This window comes from Triturus cristatus, chromosome 8 (genome assembly GCF_964204655.1).
Source record: "Triturus cristatus chromosome 8, aTriCri1.1, whole genome shotgun sequence".
In the NCBI taxonomy this organism is placed as follows: domain Eukaryota; kingdom Metazoa; phylum Chordata; class Amphibia; order Caudata; family Salamandridae; genus Triturus; species Triturus cristatus.
In genome coordinates this window covers 55631235-55653669 of record NC_140591.1, presented here as the reverse complement: position 1 = coordinate 55653669, position 22435 = coordinate 55631235, and the positions used below count along the sequence as shown (strand labels likewise).

The 22435-nt window shown below is 38.9% G+C and overlaps 3 non-coding genes across 3 annotated transcripts; all 3 read right to left on the bottom strand.

Moving 5' to 3' along the window:
- Positions 1-299: 299 nt before the first annotated feature.
- Positions 300-372, bottom strand: TRNAF-GAA (transfer RNA phenylalanine (anticodon GAA)). The gene has a single exon. It is a non-coding gene; the product is annotated as a tRNA-Phe (tRNA).
- A 4013-nt stretch (positions 373-4385) lies between these two features.
- Positions 4386-4458, bottom strand: TRNAF-GAA (transfer RNA phenylalanine (anticodon GAA)). The gene has a single exon. It is a non-coding gene; the product is annotated as a tRNA-Phe (tRNA).
- Positions 4459-20142: 15684 nt separating this feature from the next.
- Positions 20143-20215, bottom strand: TRNAF-GAA (transfer RNA phenylalanine (anticodon GAA)). The gene has a single exon. It is a non-coding gene; the product is annotated as a tRNA-Phe (tRNA).
- Between the last annotated feature and the right edge of the window lie 2220 nt (positions 20216-22435).

Below are 22435 nucleotides of genomic sequence, written 5' to 3'. Positions count from 1 at the left end.
ATATGGCGAGGGTAGGCAAACTAGGTCATCTGACTACTAACAGTTTTGTATAAGGGGAACTGGAGGCTGATGCAGGCAAAGCTTTACTTTCAATTAAAGGAAGAATTGGGAAATAAAGGAGGCAAAGTTGAATACAAGAGAGGTGGAAGCAAGTTTGAAAGAAAGACAGAAAGTAAATAATATGTTGAATTAATTGTATTGTCGATTATCTTGATAAAAGGTTTTGATCATTATAAACAAAGTCAATATGAGTTGACTCAAAATAGTCTTTGTGGCATGCAAAGCAGAAGTTCAAAATGTGCCGAAACCCGGGATCGAACCAGGGACCTTTAGATCTTCAGTCTAACGCTCTCCCAACTGAGCTATTTCGGCCTGCCAGCAGCTATAGTATTCAGCCTCTTTTTTTGAACAATCCCAGAACAGAGATGCAGAACCTGGATTTTCAATCTGAGGTTAGAGCTCTGTTTTAATGTGTCCTGCATTGTTCAGCAGCTAACTGGTGAAATGGGTGAGTAGCGTTTTTGGGATAAATATTAGGTCGTTTTTCTTTTAAAACTCTAAGTGGACCAGCACTGTATTACACAGACGTATGTCGCCTGAGTAGGTAAGCTATGTCATCTCAATACTGACAACTTTGTTCAAGGAGAAGTGAAAGCTGATGCAGACAAGAGTTTACTTTGAAAAAAGTATAAAATAGGATAAATTCGTCATCAAAGCTGGTGGCAAGAGAGGTGGAAGCAAGTTTAGAAGGAGGACAGAAAGACAACTTTTTGTTGAAGTTATCATGTTGTTGATCAGTTGATAAAATATTTTGAGAAATAAAGAAAAAAAACACTAGAGCTGATTTCAAGAAATATTTTGCAAGAATGTAGGATCCCCTCGCACTGTGCTGAAAGTCAGGATTGAATCAGGTACCTTAAGCTCTTCAGTCTAACGATCTCCCAACTGAGATATTTCAGCCAACAAGTCCCTGTGGCCTCCTGATGTATTATTAATAATTGTAGACGATACATACAGAACCTGGTCATTCTATTTTCGTTTATAGTTATGTGTTAAAGTGTCCAGTATCATTCAGCAGGTAACTTGGTCTGATGAGTGAATATCCTTTTTAGGGGACAATGTAGGTAGAATTTTTTTTTCTAAACTCTGAATTGACTTATACTCTGAAACACAGACCTATATGGCCAGGGTGTACAAGCTATGTCATCTGACTACTGACAGTTTTGTATAAGGGGAATTGGAGGCTGATGCAGGCAAAGCTTTACTTTAAAATAAAGCAAGAAGTTGCAAATAAATGAGGCATAGTTGAATACAAGAGAGGTGGAAGCAAGTTTGAAAGGAAGACAGAAAGTAAATAATATGTTGAATTGATTGGAGTTAAATCAACGCTCTTCTTTATCAAAACCTTTTATCAATCTGATCAACAACACAAACAGCTTTTGTGACATGAAAAGCAGAAGTTGAAATTGTGCCGAAACCCGGGACTGAACCAGGGACCTTTAGATCTTCAGTCTAAGCTCTCCCAACTGAGCTATTTCAGCCTGCTGGTAGTTTGGGTCTTCATCCTTTCTTTTAAACTTCCAAAGAAAATAGATGCTCAACCTCATGCTAGAGCTATGTTTTAAGATGTCCTGTATCATTCATCAGTTAACGGGTGCAATAGGTAAATAGCATTTTTCGGATCCAGGTTAGGTAGCTTTTTTTTTTACTCTGAATGGACTAGCACCATATTACACAGAGGTATTTGGCCTGAGTAGGTAAGCTATGTCATCTGAATACTGAAATCTGTGTTCAAGGAGAAGTGGAAGCTGATGCAGACAAGAGTTTACTTTACAAAAAAGCATGAAATAGGAAACATTTGTAGTCGAAGCTGAATGCAAGAGAGGTGGAAGCAAATTTAGTAGGAGGACAGAAAGACAATTCTATGTTGAATTGATCATGTTGTCGATCAGTTGATCAAATATTTTGATAAATAAAGAAAGAAAAACTTGAGCTGATACCAAGAAATACTTTGTGAGAAGCAAGAAACCTCTCAGACTTTTCCGAAACCCAGCATTGAACAAGGGACTTTTAGATTTTCAATCTAACACTCTCCCGACTGAGCTATTTCATCCAGCTGGCCATTTTGGCTTTCTGTTGTATTTTTGATAATTGTTAAAGATAAATGCAGACCCTGGTCATTCTATCTGCATGTGCAGTTATGTGTTAAATTGTCCAATATTATTCAGCAGCTAAATTGGTCTGATGGGTGAATTTCCTTTTTAGGAGCCAAGTTAGTTAGAAGATGTTTGTAAACTATGAATGGACTTATACTCAGACACACAAACCTATATGGCGAGGGTAGGCAAACTAGGTCATCTGACTACTAACAGTTTTGTATAAGGGGAACTCGAGGCTGATGCAGGCAAAGCTTTACTTTCAATTAAAGGAATAATTGGCAAATAAAGCAGGTAAAGTTGAATACAAGAGAGGTGGAAGCAAGTTTGACAGAAAGACAGAATGTAAAAAATATGTTGAAATGGTTGTCTTATCGATCAGCTTGATAAAAGGTTTTGATCATTATAAACAACGTCAATATGAGTTGACTCCAAATAGCATTTGTGGCATGCAAAGCAGAAGTTCAAAATGTGCCTAAACCCGGGATTGAACCAGGGACCTTTAGATCTTCAGTCTACTGCTCTCCCAACTGAGCTATTTCATCCAGCTGGCAATTTTGGCTTTCTGTTGTATTTTTTATAAGTGTTAAAGATAAATGCAGAACCTGGTCACTCTATCTGCATGTGCAGTTATGTGTTAAATTGTCCAGTATTATTCAGTAGCTAAATTGGTCTGATGGGTGAATTTCCTTTTTAGGAGCCAAGTTAGTTAGATGATGTTTGTAAACTATGAATGGACTTATACTCAGAAACACAGACCTATATGGCGAGGGTCGGCAAGCTAGGTCATCTGACTACTAACAGTTTTGTATAAGGGGAACTGGAGGCTGATGCAGGCAAAGCTTTACTTTCAATTAAAGGAAGAATTGGGAAATAAAGGAGGCAAAGTTGAATACAAGAGAGGTGGAAGCAAGTTTGAAAGAAAGACAGAAAGTAAATAATATGTTGAATTAATTGTATTGTCGATTATCTTGATAAAAGGTTTTGATCATTATAAATAAAGTCAATATGAGTTGACTCAAAATAGTCTTTGTGGCATGCAAAGCAGAAGTTCAAAATGTGCCGAAACCCGGGATCAAAACAGGGACCTTTAGATCTTCAGTCTAACGCTCTCCAAACTGAGCTATTTCGGCCTGCCAGCAGCTATAGTATTCAGCCTCTTTTTTTGAACAATCCCAGAACAGAGATGCAGAACCTGGATTTTCAATCTGAGGTTAGAGCTGTGTTTTAATGTGTCCTGCATTGTTCAGCAGCTAACTGGTGAAATGGGTGAGTAGCGTTTTTGGGATAAATGTTAGGTCGTTTTTCTTTTAAAACTCTAAGTGGACCAGCACTGTATTACACAGACGTATGTCGCCTGAGTAGGTAAGCTATGTCATCTCAATACTGACAACTTTGTTCAAGGAGAAGTGAAAGCTGATGCAGACAAGAGTTTACTTTGAAAAAAGTATAAAATGGGATAAATTCGTCATCAAAGTTGATGGCAAGAGAGGTGGAAGCAAGTTTAGAAGGAGGACAGAAAGACAACTTTTTGTTGAAGTTATCATGTTGTTGATCAGTTGATAAAATATTTTGAGAAATAAAGAAAAAAAAACTAGAGCTGATTTCAAGAAATATTTTGCAAGAATGTAGGATCCCCTCGCACTGTGCTGAAAGTCAGGATTGAATCAGGTACCTTAAGCTCTTCAGTCTAACGATCTCCCAACTGAGATATTTCAGCCAACAAGTCCCTGTGGCCTCCTTATGTATTATTAATAATTGTAGACGATACATACAGAACCTGGTCATTCTATTTTCGTTTATAGTTATGTGTTAAAGTGTCCAGTATCATTCAGCAGGTAACTTGGTCTGATGAGTGAATATCCTTTTTAGGGGACAAGGTAGGTAGAATTTTTTTTTCTAAACTCTGAATTGACTTATACTCTGAAACACAGACCTATATGGCCAGGGTGTACAAGCTATGTCATCTGACTACTGACAGTTTTGTATAAGGGGAATTGGAGGCTGATGCAGGCAAAGCTTTACTTTAAAATAAAGCAAGAAGTTTCAAATAAATGAGGCATAGTTGAATACAAGAGAGGTGGAAGCAACTTTGAAAGGAAGACAGAAAGTAAATAATATGTTGAATTGATTGTGTTGTTGATCAGATTGATAAAAGGTTTTGATAAAGAAGAGCGTTGATTTAACTCCAAACAGCTTTTGTGACATGAAAAGCAGAAGTTGAAATTGTGCCAAAACCCGGGATTGAACCAGGGACCTTTAGATCTTCAGTCTAACGCTCTCCCAACTGAGCTATTTCGGCCTGCTGGAAGTTTGGGTCTTCATCCTTTCTTTTAAACTTCCCAAGAAAATAGATGCTCAACCTCATGCTAGAGCTATGTTTTAAGATGTCCTGTATCATTCATCAGTTAACGGGTGCAATAGGTAAATAGCATTTTTCGGATCCAGGTTAGGTAGCTTTTTTTTTTACTCTGAATGGACTAGCACCATATTACACAGAGGTATTTGGCCTGAGTAGGTAAGCTATGTCATCTGAATACTGAAATCTGTGTTCAAGGAGAAGTGGAAGCTGATGCAGACAAGAGTTTACTTTACAAAAAAGCATGAAATAGGAAACATTTGTAGTCAAAGCTGAATGCAAGAGAGGTGGAAGCAAATTTAGAAGGAGGACAGAAAGACAATTCTATGTTGAATTGATCATGTTGTCGATCAGTTGATCAAATATTTTGATAAATAAAGAAAGAAAAACTTGAGCTGATACCAAGAAATATTTTGTGAGAAGCAAGAAACCTCTCAGACTTTTCCGAAACCCAGCATTGAACAAGGGACTTTTAGATTTTCAATCTAACACTCGCCCAACTGAGCTATTTCATCCAGCTGGCCATTTTGGCTTTCTGTTGTATTTTTGATAATTGTTAAAGATAAATGCAGACCCTGGTCATTCTATCTGCATGTGCAGTTATGTGTTAAATTGTCCAATATTATTCAGCAGCTAAATTGGTCTGATGGGTGAATTTCCTTTTTAGGAGCCAAGTTAGTTAGAAGATGTTTGTAAACTATGAATGGACTTATACTCAGACACACAGACCTATATGGCGAGGGTAGGCAAACTAGGTCATCTGACTACTAACAGTTTTGTATAAGGGGAACTCGAGGCTGATGCAGGCAAAGCTTTACTTTCAATTAAAGGAAGAATTGGAAAATAAAGCAGGTAAAGTTGAATACAAGAGAGGTAGAAGCAAGTTTGACAGAAAGACAGAATGTAAAAAATATGTTGAAATGGTTGTCTTATCGATCAGCTTGATAAAAGGTTTTGATCATTATAAACAACGTCAATATGAGTTGACTCCAAATAGCATTTGTGGCATGCAAAGCAGAAGTTCAAAACGTGCCTAAACCCGGGATTGAACCAGGGACCTTTAGATCTTCAGTCTACTGCTCTCCCAACTGAGCTATTTCATCCAGCTGGCAATTTTGGCTTTCTGTTGTATTTTTTATAATTGTTAAAGATAAATGCAGAACCTGGTCACTCTATCTGCATGTGCAGTTATGTGTTAAATTGTCCAGTATTATTCAGTAGCTAAATTGGTCTGATGGGTGAATTTCCTTTTTAGGAGCCAAGTTAGTTAGATGATGTTTGTAAACTATGAATGGACTTATACTCAGAAACACAGACCTATATGGCGAGGGTCGGCAAGCTAGGTCATCTGACTACTAACAGTTTTGTATAAGGGGAACTCGAGGCTGATGCAGGCAAAGCTTTACTTTCAATTAAAGGAAGAATTGGGAAATAAAGGAGGCAAAGTTGAATACAAGAGAGGTGGAAGCAAGTTTGAAAGAAAGACAGAAAGTAAATAATATGTTGAATTAATTGTATTGTCGATTATCTTGATAAAAGGTTTTGATCATTATAAACAAAGTCAATATGAGTTGACTCAAAATAGTCTTTGTGGCATGCAAAGCAGAAGTTCAAAATGTGCCGAAACCCGGGATCTTTAGATCTTCAGTCTAACGCTCTCCCAACTGAGCTATTTCGGCCTGCCAGCAGCTATAGTATTCAGCCTCTTTTTTTGAACAATCCCAGAACAGAGATGCAGAACCTGGATTTTCAATCTGAGGTTAGAGCTGTGTTTTAATGTGTCCTGCATTGTTCAGCAGCTAACTGGTGAAATGGGTGAGTAGCGTTTTTGGGATAAATGTTAGGTCGTTTTTCTTTTAAAACTCTGAGTGGACCAGCACTGTATTACACAGACGTATGTCGCCTGAGTAGGTAAGCTATGTCATCTCAATACTGACAACTTTGTTCAAGGAGAAGTGAAAGCTGATGCAGACAAGAGTTTACTTTGAAAAAAGTATAAAATGGGATAAATTCGTCATCAAAGTTGATGGCAAGAGAGGTGGAAGCAAGTTTAGAAGGAGGACAGAAAGACAACTTTTTGTTGAAGTTATCATGTTGTTGATCAGTTGATAAAATATTTTGAGAAATAAAGAAAAAAAAACTAGAGCTGATTTCAAGAAATATTTTGCAAGAATGTAGGATCAACTCGCACTGTGCTGAAAGTCAGGATTGAATCAGGTACCTTAAGCTCTTCAGTCTAACGATCTCCCAACTGAGATATTTCAGCCAACAAGTCCCTGTGGCCTCCTGATGTATTATTAATAATTGTAGACGATACATACAGAACCTGGTCATTCTATTTTCGTTTATAGTTATGTGTTAAAGTGTCCAGTATCATTCAGCAGGTAACTTGGTCTGATGAGTGAATATCCTTTTTAGGGGACAAGGTAGGTAGAATTTTTTTTTCTAAACTCTGAATTGACTTATACTCTGAAACACAGACCTATATGGCCAGGGTGTACAAGCTATGTCATCTGACTACTGACAGTTTTGTATAAGGGGAATTGGAGGCTGATGCAGGCAAAGCTTTACTTTAAAATAAAGCAAGAAGTTTCAAATAAATGAGGCATAGTTGAATACAAGAGAGGTGGAAGCAACTTTGAAAGGAAGACAGAAAGTAAATAATATCTTGAATTGATTGTGTTGTTGATCAGATTGATAAAAGGTTTTGATAAAGAAGAGCGTTGATTTAACTCCAAACAGCTTTTGTGACATGAAAAGCAGAAGTTGAAATTGTGCCAAAACCCAGGATTGAACCAGGGACCTTTAGATCTTCAGTCTAACGCTCTCCCAACTGAGCTATTTCGGCCTGCTGGTAGTTTGGGTCTTCATCCTTTCTTTTAAACTTCCAAAGAAAATAGATGCTCAACCTCATGCTAGAGCTATGTTTTAAGATGTCCTGTATCATTCATCAGTTAACGGGTGCAATAGGTAAATAGCATTTTTCGGATCCAGGTTAGGTAGCTTTTGTTTTTTACTCTGAATGGACTAGCACCATATTACACAGAGGTATTTGGCCTGAGTAGGTAAGCTATGTCATCTGAATACTGAAATCTGTGTTCAAGGAGAAGTGGAAGCTGATGCAGACAAGAGTTTACTTTACAAAAAAGCATGAAATAGGAAACATTTGTAGTGGAAGCTGAATGCAAGAGAGGTGGAAGCAAATTTAGAAGGAGGACAGAAAGACAATTCTATGTTGAATTGATCATGTTGTCGATCAGTTGATCAAATATTTTGATAAATAAAGAAAGAAAAACTTGAGCTGATACCAAGAAATATTTTGTGAGAAGCAAGAAACCTCTCAGACTTTTCCGAAACCCAGCATTGAACAAGGGACTTTTAGATTTTCAATCTAACACTCGCCCAACTGAGCTATTTCATCCAGCTGGCCATTTTGGCTTTCTGTTGTATTTTTGATAATTGTTAAAGATAAATGCAGACCCTGGTCATTCTATCTGCATGTGCAGTTATGTGTTAAATTGTCCAATATTATTCAGCAGCTAAATTGGTCTGATGGGTGAATTTCCTTTTTAGGAGCCAAGTTAGTTAGAAGATGTTTGTAAACTATGAATGGACTTATACTCAGACACACAGACCTATATGGCGAGGGTAGGCAAACTAGGTCATCTGACTACTAACAGTTTTGTATAAGGGGAACTCGAGGCTGATGCAGGCAAAGCTTTACTTTCAATTAAAGGAAGAATTGGCAAATAAAGCAGGTAAAGTTGAATACAAGAGAGGTAGAAGCAAGTTTGACAGAAAGACAGAATGTAAAAAATATGTTGAAATGGTTGTCTTATCGATCAGCTTGATAAAAGGTTTTGATCATTATAAACAACGTCAATATGAGTTGACTCCAAATAGCATTTGTGGCATGCAAAGCAGAAGTTCAAAATGTGCCTAAACCCGGGATTGAACCAGGGACCTTTAGATCTTCAGTCTACTGCTCTCCCAACTGAGCTATTTCATCCAGCTGGCAATTTTGGCTTTCTGTTGTATTTTTTATAATTGTTAAAGATAAATGCAGAACCTGGTCACTCTATCTGCATGTGCAGTTATGTGTTAAATTGTCCAGTATTATTCAGTAGCTAAATTGGTCTGATGGGTGAATTTCCTTTTTAGGAGCCAAGTTAGTTAGATGATGTTTGTAAACTATGAATGGACTTATACTCAGAAACACAGACCTATATGGCGAGGGTCGGCAAGCTAGGTCATCTGACTACTAACAGTGTTGTATAAGGGGAACTCGAGGCTGATGCAGGCAAAGCTTTACTTTCAATTAAAGGAAGAATTGGGAAATAAAGGAGGCAAAGTTGAATACAAGAGAGGTGGAAGCAAGTTTGAAAGAAAGACAGAAAGTAAATAATATGTTGAATTAATTGTATTGTCGATTATCTTGATAAAAGGTTTTGATCATTATAAACAAAGTCAATATGAGTTGACTCAAAATAGTCTTTGTGGCATGAAAAGCAGAAGTTCAAAATGTGCCGAAACCCGGGATCTTTAGATCTTCAGTCTAACGCTCTCCCAACTGAGCTATTTCGGCCTGCCAGCAGCTATAGTATTCAGCCTCTTTTTTTGAACAATCCCAGAACAGAGATGCAGAACCTGGATTTTCAATCTGAGGTTAGAGCTGTGTTTTAATGTGTCCTGCATTGTTCAGCAGCTAACTGGTGAAATGGGTGAGTAGCGTTTTTGGGATAAATGTTAGGTCGTTTTTCTTTTAAAACTCTGAGTGGAACAGCACTGTATTACACAGACGTATGTCGCCTGAGTAGGTAAGCTATGTCATCTCAATACTGACAACTTTGTTCAAGGAGAAGTGAAAGCTGATGCAGACAAGAGTTTACTTTGAAAAAAGTATAAAATGGGATAAATTCGTCATCAAAGTTGATGGCAAGAGAGGTGGAAGCAAGTTTAGAAGGAGGACAGAAAGACAACTTTTTGTTGAAGTTATCATGTTGTTGATCAGTTGATAAAATATTTTGAGAAATAAAGAAAAAAAAACTAGAGCTGATTTCAAGAAATATTTTGCAAGAATGTAGGATCCCCTCGCACTGTGCTGAAAGTCAGGATTGAATCAGGTACCTTAAGCTCTTCAGTCTAACGATCTCCCAACTGAGATATTTCAGCCAACAAGTCCCTGTGGCCTCCTGATGTATTATTAATAATTGTAGACGATACATACAGAACCTGGTCATTCTATTTTCGTTTATAGTTATGTGTTAAAGTGTCCAGTATCATTCAGCAGGTAACTTGGTCTGATGAGTGAATATCCTTTTTAGGGGACAAGGTAGGTAGAATTTTTTTTTCTAAACTCTGAATTGACTTATACTCTGAAACACAGACCTATATGGCCAGGGTGTACAAGCTATGTCATCTGACTACTGACAGTTTTGTATAAGGGGAATTGGAGGCTGATGCAGGCAAAGCTTTACTTTAAAATAAAGCAAGAAGTTTCAAATAAATGAGGCATAGTTGAATACAAGAGAGGTGGAAGCAAATTTGAAAGGAAGACAGAAAGTAAATAATATGTTGAATTGATTGTGTTGTTGATCAGATTGATAAAAGGTTTTGATAAAGAAGAGCGTTGATTTAACTCCAAACAGCTTTTGTGACATGAAAAGCAGAAGTTGAAATTGTGCCAAAACCCAGGATTGAACCAGGGACCTTTAGATCTTCAGTCTAACGCTCTCCCAACTGAGCTATTTCGGCCTGCTGGTAGTTTGGGTCTTCATCCTTTCTTTTAAACTTCCCAAGAAAATAGATGCTCAACCTCATGCTAGAGCTATGTTTTAAGATGTCCTGTATCATTCATCAGTTAACGGGTGCAATAGGTAAATAGCATTTTTCGGATCCAGGTTAGGTAGCTTTTTTTTTTACTCTGAATGGACTAGCACCATATTACACAGAGGTATTTGGCCTGAGTAGGTAAGCTATGTCATCTGAATACTGAAATCTGTGTTCAAGGAGAAGTGGAAGCTGATGCAGACAAGAGTTTACTTTACAAAAAAGCATGAAATAGGAAACATTTGTAGTCGAAGCTGAATGCAAGAGAGGTGGAAGCAAATTTAGAAGGAGGACAGAAAGACAATTCTATGTTGAATTGATCATGTTGTCGATCAGTTGATCAAATATTTTGATAAATAAAGAAAGAAAAACTTGAGCTGATACCAAGAAATATTTTGTGAGAAGCAAGAAACCTCTCAGACTTTTCCGAAACCCAGCATTGAACAAGGGACTTTTAGATTTTCAATCTAACACTCGCCCAACTGAGCTATTTCATCCAGCTGGCCATTTTGGCTTTCTGTTGTATTTTTGATAATTGTTAAAGATAAATGCAGACCCTGGTCATTCTATCTGCATGTGCAGTTATGTGTTAAATTGTCCAATATTATTCAGCAGCTAAATTGGTCTGATGGGTGAATTTCCTTTTTAGGAGCCAAGTTAGTTAGAAGATGTTTGTAAACTATGAATGGACTTATACTCAGACACACAGACCTATATGGCGAGGGTAGGCAAACTAGGTCATCTGACTACTAACAGTTTTGTATAAGGGGAACTCGAGGCTGATGCAGGCAAAGCTTTACTTTCAATTAAAGGAAGAATTGGCAAATAAAGCAGGTAAAGTTGAATACAAGAGAGGTGGAAGCAAGTTTGACAGAAAGACAGAATGTAAAAAATATGTTGAAATGGTTGTCTTATCGATCAGCTTGATAAAAGGTTTTGATCATTATAAACAACGTCAATATGAGTTGACTCCAAATAGCATTTGTGGCATGCAAAGCAGAAGTTCAAAATGTGCCTAAACCCGGGATTGAACCAGGGACCTTTAGATCTTCAGTCTACTGCTCTCCCAACTGAGCTATTTCATCCAGCTGGCAATTTTGGCTTTCTGTTGTATTTTTTATAATTGTTAAAGATAAATGCAGAACCTGGTCACTCTATCTGCATGTGCAGTTATGTGTTAAATTGTCCAGTATTATTCAGTAGCTAAATTGGTCTGATGGGTGAATTTCCTTTTTAGGAGCCAAGTTAGTTAGATGATGTTTGTAAACTATGAATGGACTTATACTCAGAAACACAGACCTATATGGCGAGGGTCGGCAAGCTATGTCATCTGACTACTAACAGTTTTGTATAAGGGGAACTGGAGGCTGATGCAGGCAAAGCTTTACTTTCAATTAAAGGAAGAATTGGGAAATAAAGGAGGCAAAGTTGAATACAAGAGAGGTGGAAGCAAGTTTGAAAGAAAGACAGAAAGTAAATAATATGTTGAATTAATTGTATTGTCGATTATCTTGATAAAAGGTTTTGATCATTATAAACAAAGTCAATATGAGTTGACTCAAAATAGTCTTTGTGGCATGAAAAGCAGAAGTTCAAAATGTGCCGAAACCCGGGATCTTTAGATCTTCAGTCTAACGCTCTCCCAACTGAGCTATTTCGGCCTGCCAGCAGCTATAGTATTCAGCCTCTTTTTTTGAACAATCCCAGAACAGAGATGCAGAACCTGGATTTTCAATCTGAGGTTAGAGCTGTGTTTTAATGTGTCCTGCATTGTTCAGCAGCTAACTGGTGAAATGGGTGAGTAGCGTTTTTGGGATAAATGTTAGGTCGTTTTTCTTTTAAAACTCTGAGTGGAACAGCACTGTATTACACAGACGTATGTCGCCTGAGTAGGTAAGCTATGTCATCTCAATACTGACAACTTTGTTCAAGGAGAAGTGAAAGCTGATGCAGACAAGAGTTTACTTTGAAAAAAGTATAAAATGGGATAAATTCGTCATCAAAGTTGATGGCAAGAGAGGTGGAAGCAAGTTTAGAAGGAGGACAGAAAGACAACTTTTTGTTGAAGTTATCATGTTGTTGATCAGTTGATAAAATATTTTGAGAAATAAAGAAAAAAAAACTAGAGCTGATTTCAAGAAATATTTTGCAAGAATGTAGGATCCCCTCGCACTGTGCTGAAAGTCAGGATTGAATCAGGTACCTTAAGCTCTTCAGTCTAACGATCTCCCAACTGAGATATTTCAGCCAACAAGTCCCTGTGGCCTCCTGATGTATTATTAATAATTGTAGACGATACATACAGAACCTGGTCATTCTATTTTCGTTTATAGTTATGTGTTAAAGTGTCCAGTATCATTCAGCAGGTAACTTGGTCTGATGAGTGAATATCCTTTTTAGGGGACAAGGTAGGTAGAATTTTTTTTTCTAAACTCTGAATTGACTTATACTCTGAAACACAGACCTATATGGCCAGGGTGTACAAGCTATGTCATCTGACTACTGACAGTTTTGTATAAGGGGAATTGGAGGCTGATGCAGGCAAAGCTTTACTTTAAAATAAAGCAAGAAGTTTCAAATAAATGAGGCATAGTTGAATACAAGAGAGGTGGAAGCAAATTTGAAAGGAAGACAGAAAGTAAATAATATGTTGAATTGATTGTGTTGTTGATCAGATTGATAAAAGGTTTTGATAAAGAAGAGCGTTGATTTAACTCCAAACAGCTTTTGTGACATGAAAAGCAGAAGTTGAAATTGTGCCAAAACCCAGGATTGAACCAGGGACCTTTAGATCTTCAGTCTAACGCTCTCCCAACTGAGCTATTTCGGCCTGCTGGTAGTTTGGGTCTTCATCCTTTCTTTTAAACTTCCCAAGAAAATAGATGCTCAACCTCATGCTAGAGCTATGTTTTAAGATGTCCTGTATCATTCATCAGTTAACGGGTGCAATAGGTAAATAGCATTTTTCGGATCCAGGTTAGGTAGCTTTTTTTTTTACTCTGAATGGACTAGCACCATATTACACAGAGGTATTTGGCCTGAGTAGGTAAGCTATGTCATCTGAATACTGAAATCTGTGTTCAAGGAGAAGTGGAAGCTGATGCAGACAAGAGTTTACTTTACAAAAAAGCATGAAATAGGAAACATTTGTAGTCGAAGCTGAATGCAAGAGAGGTGGAAGCAAATTTAGAAGGAGGACAGAAAGACAATTCTATGTTGAATTGATCATGTTGTCGATCAGTTGATCAAATATTTTGATAAATAAAGAAAGAAAAACTTGAGCTGATACCAAGAAATATTTTGTGAGAAGCAAGAAACCTCTCAGACTTTTCCGAAACCCAGCATTGAACAAGGGACTTTTAGATTTTCAATCTAACACTCGCCCAACTGAGCTATTTCATCCAGCTGGCCATTTTGGCTTTCTGTTGTATTTTTGATAATTGTTAAAGATAAATGCAGACCCTGGTCATTCTATCTGCATGTGCAGTTATGTGTTAAATTGTCCAATATTATTCAGCAGCTAAATTGGTCTGATGGGTGAATTTCCTTTTTAGGAGCCAAGTTAGTTAGAAGATGTTTGTAAACTATGAATGGACTTATACTCAGACACACAGACCTATATGGCGAGGGTAGGCAAACTAGGTCATCTGACTACTAACAGTTTTGTATAAGGGGAACTCGAGGCTGATGCAGGCAAAGCTTTACTTTCAATTAAAGGAAGAATTGGCAAATAAAGCAGGTAAAGTTGAATACAAGAGAGGTGGAAGCAAGTTTGACAGAAAGACAGAATGTAAAAAATATGTTGAAATGGTTGTCTTATCGATCAGCTTGATAAAAGGTTTTGATCATTATAAACAACGTCAATATGAGTTGACTCCAAATAGCATTTGTGGCATGCAAAGCAGAAGTTCAAAATGTGCCTAAACCCGGGATTGAACCAGGGACCTTTAGATCTTCAGTCTACTGCTCTCCCAACTGAGCTATTTCATCCAGCTGGCAATTTTGGCTTTCTGTTGTATTTTTTATAATTGTTAAAGATAAATGCAGAACCTGGTCACTCTATCTGCATGTGCAGTTATGTGTTAAATTGTCCAGTATTATTCAGTAGCTAAATTGGTCTGATGGGTGAATTTCCTTTTTAGGAGCCAAGTTAGTTAGATGATGTTTGTAAACTATGAATGGACTTATACTCAGAAACACAGACCTATATGGCGAGGGTCGGCAAGCTATGTCATCTGACTACTAACAGTTTTGTATAAGGGGAACTGGAGGCTGATGCAGGCAAAGCTTTACTTTCAATTAAAGGAAGAATTGGGAAATAAAGGAGGCAAAGTTGAATACAAGAGAGGTGGAAGCAAGTTTGAAAGAAAGACAGAAAGTAAATAATATGTTGAATTAATTGTATTGTCGATTATCTTGATAAAAGGTTTTGATCATTATAAACAAAGTCAATATGAGTTGACTCAAAATAGTCTTTGTGGCATGAAAAGCAGAAGTTCAAAATGTGCCGAAACCCGGGATCTTTAGATCTTCAGTCTAACGCTCTCCCAACTGAGCTATTTCGGCCTGCCAGCAGCTATAGTATTCAGCCTCTTTTTTTGAACAATCCCAGAACAGAGATGCAGAACCTGGATTTTCAATCTGAGGTTAGAGCTGTGTTTTAATGTGTCCTGCATTGTTCAGCAGCTAACTGGTGAAATGGGTGAGTAGCGTTTTTGGGATAAATGTTAGGTCGTTTTTCTTTTAAAACTCTGAGTGGAACAGCACTGTATTACACAGACGTATGTCGCCTGAGTAGGTAAGCTATGTCATCTCAATACTGACAACTTTGTTCAAGGAGAAGTGAAAGCTGATGCAGACAAGAGTTTACTTTGAAAAAAGTATAAAATGGGATAAATTCGTCATCAAAGTTGATGGCAAGAGAGGTGGAAGCAAGTTTAGAAGGAGGACAGAAAGACAACTTTTTGTTGAAGTTATCATGTTGTTGATCAGTTGATAAAATATTTTGAGAAATAAAGAAAAAAAAACTAGAGCTGATTTCAAGAAATATTTTGCAAGAATGTAGGATCCCCTCGCACTGTGCTGAAAGTCAGGATTGAATCAGGTACCTTAAGCTCTTCAGTCTAACGATCTCCCAACTGAGATATTTCAGCCAACAAGTCCCTGTGGCCTCCTGATGTATTATTAATAATTGTAGACGATACATACAGAACCTGGTCATTCTATTTTCGTTTATAGTTATGTGTTAAAGTGTCCAGTATCATTCAGCAGGTAACTTGGTCTGATGAGTGAATATCCTTTTTAGGGGACAAGGTAGGTAGAATTTTTTTTTCTAAACTCTGAATTGACTTATACTCTGAAACACAGACCTATATGGCCAGGGTGTACAAGCTATGTCATCTGACTACTGACAGTTTTGTATAAGGGGAATTGGAGGCTGATGCAGGCAAAGCTTTACTTTAAAATAAAGCAAGAAGTTTCAAATAAATGAGGCATAGTTGAATACAAGAGAGGTGGAAGCAAATTTGAAAGGAAGACAGAAAGTAAATAATATGTTGAATTGATTGTGTTGTTGATCAGATTGATAAAAGGTTTTGATAAAGAAGAGCGTTGATTTAACTCCAAACAGCTTTTGTGACATGAAAAGCAGAAGTTGAAATTGTGCCAAAACCCAGGATTGAACCAGGGACCTTTAGATCTTCAGTCTAACGCTCTCCCAACTGAGCTATTTCGGCCTGCTGGTAGTTTGGGTCTTCATCCTTTCTTTTAAACTTCCCAAGAAAATAGATGCTCAACCTCATGCTAGAGCTATGTTTTAAGATGTCCTGTATCATTCATCAGTTAACGGGTGCAATAGGTAAATAGCATTTTTCGGATCCAGGTTAGGTAGCTTTTTTTTTTACTCTGAATGGACTAGCACCATATTACACAGAGGTATTTGGCCTGAGTAGGTAAGCTATGTCATCTGAATACTGAAATCTGTGTTCAAGGAGAAGTGGAAGCTGATGCAGACAAGAGTTTACTTTACAAAAAAGCATGAAATAGGAAACATTTGTAGTCGAAGCTGAATGCAAGAGAGGTGGAAGCAAATTTAGAAGGAGGACAGAAAGACAATTCTATGTTGAATTGATCATGTTGTCGATCAGTTGATCAAATATTTTGATAAATAAAGAAAGAAAAACTTGAGCTGATACCAAGAAATATTTTGTGAGAAGCAAGAAACCTCTCAGACTTTTCCGAAACCCAGCATTGAACAAGGGACTTTTAGATTTTCAATCTAACACTCGCCCAACTGAGCTATTTCATCCAGCTGGCCATTTTGGCTTTCTGTTGTATTTTTGATAATTGTTAAAGATAAATGCAGACCCTGGTCATTCTATCTGCATGTGCAGTTATGTGTTAAATTGTCCAATATTATTCAGCAGCTAAATTGGTCTGATGGGTGAATTTCCTTTTTAGGAGCCAAGTTAGTTAGAAGATGTTTGTAAACTATGAATGGACTTATACTCAGACACACAGACCTATATGGCGAGGGTAGGCAAACTAGGTCATCTGACTACTAACAGTTTTGTATAAGGGGAACTCGAGGCTGATGCAGGCAAAGCTTTACTTTCAATTAAAGGAAGAATTGGCAAATAAAGCAGGTAAAGTTGAATACAAGAGAGGTAGAAGCAAGTTTGACAGAAAGACAGAATGTAAAAAATATGTTGAAATGGTTGTCTTATCGATCAGCTTGATAAAAGGTTTTGATCATTATAAACAACGTCAATATGAGTTGACTCCAAATAGCATTTGTGGCATGCAAAGCAGAAGTTCAAAATGTGCCTAAACCCAGGATTGAACCAGGGATCTTTAGATCGTCAGTCTACTGCTCTCCCAACTGAGCTATTTCATCCAGCTGGCAATTTTGGCTTTCTGTTGTATTTTTTCTAATTGTTAAAGATAAATGCAGAACCTGGTCACTCTATCTGCATGTGCAGTTATGTGTTAAATTGTCCAGTATTATTCAGTAGCTAAATTGGTCTGATGGGTGAATTTCCTTTTTAGGTGCCAAGTTAGTTAGATGATGTTTGTAAACTATGAATGGACTTATACTCAGAAACACAGACCTATATGGCGAGGGTCGGCAAGCTAGGTCATCTGACTAATAACAGTTTTGTATAAGGGGAACTCGAGGCTGATGCAGGCAAAGCTTTACTTTCAATTAAAGGAAGAATTGGGAAATAAAGGAGGCAAAGTTGAATACAAGAGAGGTGGAAGCAAGTTTGAAAGAAAGACAGAAAGTAAATAATATGTTGAATTAATTGTATTGTCGATTATCTTGATAAAAGGTTTTGATCATTATAAACAAAGTCAATATGAGTTGACTCAAAATAGTCTTTGTGGCATTCAAAGCAGAAGTTCAAAATGTGCCGAAACCCGGGATCTTTAGATCTTCAGTCTAACGCTCTCCCAACTGAGCTATTTCGGCCTGCCAGCAGCTATAGTATTCAGCCTCTTTTTTTGAACAATCCCAGAACAGAGATGCAGAACCTGGATTTTCAATCTGAGGTTAGAGCTGTGTTTTAATGTGTCCTGCATTGTTCAGCAGCTAACTGGTGAAATGGGTGAGTAGCGTTTTTGGGATAAATGTTAGGTCGTTTTTCTTTTAAAACTCTGAGTGGACCAGCACTGTATTACACAGACGTATGTCGCCTGAGTAGGTAAGCTATGTCATCTCAATACTGACAACTTTGTTCAAGGAGAAGTGAAAGCTGATGCAGACAAGAGTTTACTTTGAAAAAAGTATAAAATGGGATAAATTCGTCATCAAAGTTGATGGCAAGAGAGGTGGAAGCAAGTTTAGAAGGAGGACAGAAAGACAACTTTTTGTTGAAGTTATCATGTTGTTGATAAAATATTTTGAGAAATAAAGAAAAAAAAACTAGAGCTGATTTCAAGAAATATTTTGCAAGAATGTAGGATCCCCTCGCACTGTGCTGAAAGTCAGGATTTATTTATTATTTATTGAACTTATATTGCGCGCAGCTACCCGCAGTGGGTTTCCCGGCGCCAGGGATAGACTGGAGGAGAAATCGGAAGACAAGTGGTTGCAAGGGGGAGACATTAGACTGGAGGAATCTGGAACTAGAACAGAAGGGTCTTCAGTTTTTTGCGGAAAGCCAGAAGACTGGGTTCTGTTTTAAGCGCCAATGGGAGAGCATTCCACATCTTGGGGCCCAGATATGCGAATGAACGGCCTCCCATTTTTGCCAATCGGGTTCTGGGAATCACAAAATTGCCACTGTTGGATGATCTCAAGAGGCGGCCAGGCTGATATGGCTGCGCAAGATTGTGCAAGTAGGCTGGAGCGGAGCCTTGGCGAATTTTAAAGAGGATGCACAAAGTTTTGAAGGCCACTCGATCCGAGATTTTTAACCAATGGAGGTCACGTAGAGCCTGCATTGCGGACATTCTCCTTGGGACATTACGCAGCAGGCGGGCGGCTGAGTTTTGTACGACCTGGAGTTTATTAATTGTAGCTTTATCTGCTCCTAGATAAAGCACATTGCCATAGTCGATATGGGACATCACAAGGGCCTGTACGACAGTTCTACGAGTGGACTCAGGCAGCATCCATATGATCTTTTGCAACCAGCGAAGGGTGTTAAAGCAGATCGCAGTGACCCTAGTTGCCTGCTGCCTCATCGAGAGTTTGTCGTCGATTAGGACACCGAGGTTGCGAGCAACAGGCACGGGGGTAGGCAGAGGACCCATGTCACTGGGCCAATGTCGTGGACCCCAGAGATCTTTTTGTTTGCCTAGTATGATCACCTCGGTCTTATCTCCATTGAGCTTTAACAGATGCATTTGCATCCAGGCTGCAACGCGAGAGAGGCCGATTTTGAGGGCAGAGGTGTCCTGAGCCCTGCTGCTAGACAAAGAGAACACAATCTGCGTGTCGTCTGCGTATGAGTATATAGACAGACCGGCGTCCTCTACGATGGAAGCAAGTGGTCGGATGTAAATATTAAACAACAGAGGGCTCAATATAGACCCTTGGGGGACGCCGTAGGCAGAGGAATGAATCGCAGATTCCGCTTTGTTTGAGAAAACCTGAAAGGTGCGCTCATTAAGAAATGAGGACACCCAGGCAAGCGCAGATCCAGCAACACCGAGGGAACCGAGAGACTCCAGTAGGATGGAGTGGGACACGGTATCGAAAGCAGCGCTTAAGTCAAGATTGAAGGATTGAATCAGGTACCTTAAGCTCTTCAGTCTAACGATCTCCCAACTGAGATATTTCAGCCAACAAGTCCCTGTGGCCTCCTGATGTATTATTAATAATTGTAGACGATACATACAGAACCTGGTCATTCTATTTTCGTTTATAGTTATGTGTTAAAGTGTCCAGTATCATTCAGCAGGTAACTTGGTCTGATGAGTGAATATCCTTTTTAGGGGACAAGGTAGGTAGAATTTTTTTTTCTAAACTCTGAATTGACTTATACTCTGAAACACAGACCTATATGGCCAGGGTGTACAAGCTATGTCATCTGACTACTGACAGTTTTGTATAAGGGGAATTGGAGGCTGATGCAGGCAAAGCTTTACTTTAAAATAAAGCAAGAAGTTTCAAATAAATGAGGCATAGTTGAATACAAGAGAGGTGGAAGCAACTTTGAAAGGAAGACAGAAAGTAAATAATATCTTGAATTGATTGTGTTGTTGATCAGATTGATAAAAGGTTTTGATAAAGAAGAGCGTTGATTTAACTCCAAACAGCTTTTGTGACATGAAAAGCAGAAGTTGAAATTGTGCCAAAACCCGGGATTGAACCAGGGACCTTTAGATCTTCAGTCTAACGCTCTCCCAACTGAGCTATTTCGGCCTGCTGGTAGTTTGGGTCTTCATCCTTTCTTTTAAACTTCCCAAGAAAATAGATGCTCAACCTCATGCTAGAGCTATGTTTTAAGATGTCCTGTATCATTCATCAGTTAACGGGTGCAATAGGTAAATAGCATTTTTCGGATCCAGGTTAGGTAGCTTTTTTTTTTACTCTGAATGGACTAGCACCATATTACACAGAGGTATTTGGCCTGAGTAGGTAAGCTATGTCATCTGAATACTGAAATCTGTGTTCAAGGAGAAGTGGAAGCTGATGCAGACTAGAGTTTACTTTACAAAAAAGCATGAAATAGGAAACATTTGTAGTCGAAGCTGAATGCAAGAGAGGTGGAAGCAAATTTAGAAGGAGGACAGAAAGACAATTCTATGTTGAATTGATCATGTTGTCGATCAGTTGATCAAATATTTTGATAAATAAAGAAAGAAAAACTTGAGCTGATACCAAGAAATATTTTGTGAGAAGCAAGAAACCTCTCAGACTTTTCCGAAACCCAGCATTGAACAAGGGACTTTTAGATTTTCAATCTAACACTCTCCCAACTGAGCTATTTCATCCAGCTGGCCATTTTGGCTTTCTGTTGTATTTTTGATAATTGTTAAAGATAAATGCAGACCCTGGTCATTCTATCTGCATGTGCAGTTATGTGTTAAATTGTCCAATATTATTCAGCAGCTAAATTGGTCTGATGGGTGAATTTCCTTTTTAGGAGCCAAGTTAGTTAGAAGATGTTTGTAAACTATGAATGGACTTATACTCAGACACACAGACCTATATGGCGAGGGTAGGCAAACTAGGTCATCTGACTACTAACAGTTTTGTATAAGGGGAACTCGAGGCTGATGCAGGCAAAGCTTTACTTTCAATTAAAGGAAGAATTGGCAAATAAAGCAGGTAAAGTTGAATACAAGAGAGGTGGAAGCAAGTTTGACAGAAAGACAGAATGTAAAAAATATGTTGAAATGGTTGTCTTATCGATCAGCTTGATAAAAGGTTTTGATCATTATAAACAACGTCAATATGAGTTGACTCCAAATAGCATTTGTGGCATGCAAAGCAGAAGTTCAAAATGTGCCTAAACCCGGGATTGAACCAGGGACCTTTAGATCTTCAGTCTACTGCTCTCCCAACTGAGCTATTTCATCCAGCTGGCAATTTTGGCTTTCTGTTGTATTTTTTATAATTGTTAAAGATAAATCCAGAACCTGGTCACTCTATCTGCATGTGCAGTTATGTGTTAAATTGTCCAGTATTATTCAGTAGCTAAATTGGTCTGATGGGTGAATTTCCTTTTTAGGAGCCAAGTTAGTTAGATGATGTTTGTAAACTATGAATGGACTTATACTCAGAAACACAGACCTATATGGCGAGGGTCGGCAAGCTAGGTCATCTGACTACTAACAGTGTTGTATAAGGGGAACTCGAGGCTGATGCAGGCAAAGCTTTACTTTCAATTAAAGGAAGAATTGGGAAATAAAGGAGGCAAAGTTGAATACAAGAGAGGTGGAAGCAAGTTTGAAAGAAAGACAGAAAGTAAATAATATGTTGAATTAATTGTATTGTCGATTATCTTGATAAAAGGTTTTGATCATTATAAACAAAGTCAATATGAGTTGACTCAAAATAGGGGGCGTGGCTTGGCAGCCGACGGGCATGGACGCGTGAGCGACGAGCTCCGCATCCAGCCCAGCCATAAATCCTGAAACGAGTGTCCCCCGGGCGGTTTGACGCTCCCGGAGGGCTCCCCCTGCCACCTCGGGACCCCTGGAGCAGTCAGACGGAGCGGACCGCGGCGCAGGGGGCGGACGCAGCGACGAAAAGGTGACGGAGGCGGGCGGCCGCCGGCCATCTTAGGCGGCCTCTGAGGGGACGGGAAGCAGCGGCCCACAGTGCAGGCGGAGCGGGCCGGAAGTGAGGCTGCATCGGCCGCGAGCGCCGGAAGTGCCGGCCTGGTCCTGCTGGAGAGTGGCGGCGGGGATCACCATCGGTGCGAAGCTTGGGGCTGAGGGGCCAGCAGTAGAGAGTGACCTAGAGGCGGTGGCTGCATAACGGAGCAGTGGCGACACGGCGGAAGGCTCTGGGCTGGTGTCGGCGACGGAGGACCTGGGCCTGGGGCGCCCGCAGCGAGACGCCACATGCTAGGTGGACCAACGCGGTGGGTGCAGTGACCCCTTGGTGGTAGCGGCTTGACTGCCCACAGGCAGC